Source organism: Portunus trituberculatus, chromosome 16 (assembly GCF_017591435.1).
Source record: "Portunus trituberculatus isolate SZX2019 chromosome 16, ASM1759143v1, whole genome shotgun sequence".
In the NCBI taxonomy this organism is placed as follows: Eukaryota; Metazoa; Arthropoda; class Malacostraca; order Decapoda; family Portunidae; genus Portunus; species Portunus trituberculatus.
In genome coordinates, this window is record NC_059270.1 from 9440064 (window position 1) to 9441215 (window position 1152).

General features: G+C 45.7%; 1 non-coding gene across 1 annotated transcript; it reads left to right on the plus strand.

Annotated features, from left to right (window-relative positions):
- Positions 1-236: 236 nt before the first annotated feature.
- Positions 237-308, plus strand: Trnav-aac. The gene has a single exon. It is a non-coding gene; the product is annotated as a tRNA-Val (tRNA).
- Positions 309-1152: the final 844 nt, after the last annotated feature.

Genomic DNA, 1152 nt, shown 5'->3' on the forward strand with positions numbered 1-1152 from the left:
ATTATATAAATTATATAAACAAAAAGATAATGTGAATTGAAGGTAAATCAAACAAAACCAAAATGTTAAGCCTCTCACATATGACAAAGATTTTAAATGTCTATTGAAAACAAAGTAAAAGCAAAGCAAATAATTTCTTGGACCCTAGATAATTACCCTAACACTTTTCTCTCTCTCTCTCTCTCTCTCTCTCTCTCTCTCTCTCTCTCTCTCTCTCTCTCAGACACACACACACACACCGCGTAGCGTAGTGGTTAGCACGCTCGACTAACAATCGAGAGGGCCGGGTTCGAGTCCCGGCGCGGCGAGGCAAATGGGCAAGCCTCTTAATGTGTGGCCCCTGTTCACCTAGCAGTAAATAGTTACGGGATGTAACTCGAGGGGTTGTAGCCTCGCTTTCCTGGTGTGTGGAGTGTGTTGTGGTCTCAGTCCTACCCGAAGATCGGTCAATGAGCTCTAAGCTCGCTCTGTAATGGGGAAGACTGGCTGGGTGACCAGTAGACGACCGTGGTGAATTACACACACACACACACACACACACACACACACACACACACACACACACACACACACACACAGACACCGCGTAGTGTAGTGATTAGCACGCTCGACTCACAATCGAGAAGGCTCGGGTTCGAATCCTGGAAAGCGGCGAAGCAATTCATCAGCAGATCACGCAGGAACACTATAGAACACCTGTCGTCGGATCTTTTTAAGATTTCCGATTGGGGCAGAGAAAACTTAGTTGTGTTCATTGCCTCAAACACTCAATTCTTTCATCTATCAACTCGACACAACCTTGCAGACAACTATCCCTTGATCTTCAGTGACACTCAACTGTGTCCCTGTTCTACACTGAATATCCTCGGTCTGTCCTTTACTCATAATCTTAACTGGAAACTTCACATCTCATCTCTCGCTAAAACAGCTTCTATGAAGTTAGGTGTTCTGCGACGTCTACGCCAGTTTTTCTCGCCCCTCCAACTGCTAACTCTTTACAAGAGCCTTATCCGTCCTTGTATGGAGTACTCCTCGCATGTTTGGGGGGGTGTTCTACTCACACAGTTTTATTAGATAGGGTGGAATCAAAGCTTTTCTCCTTATGAACTCCCCTTCTCTGACTGACTGTGTACAGCTTCTTTTCCACCGCCG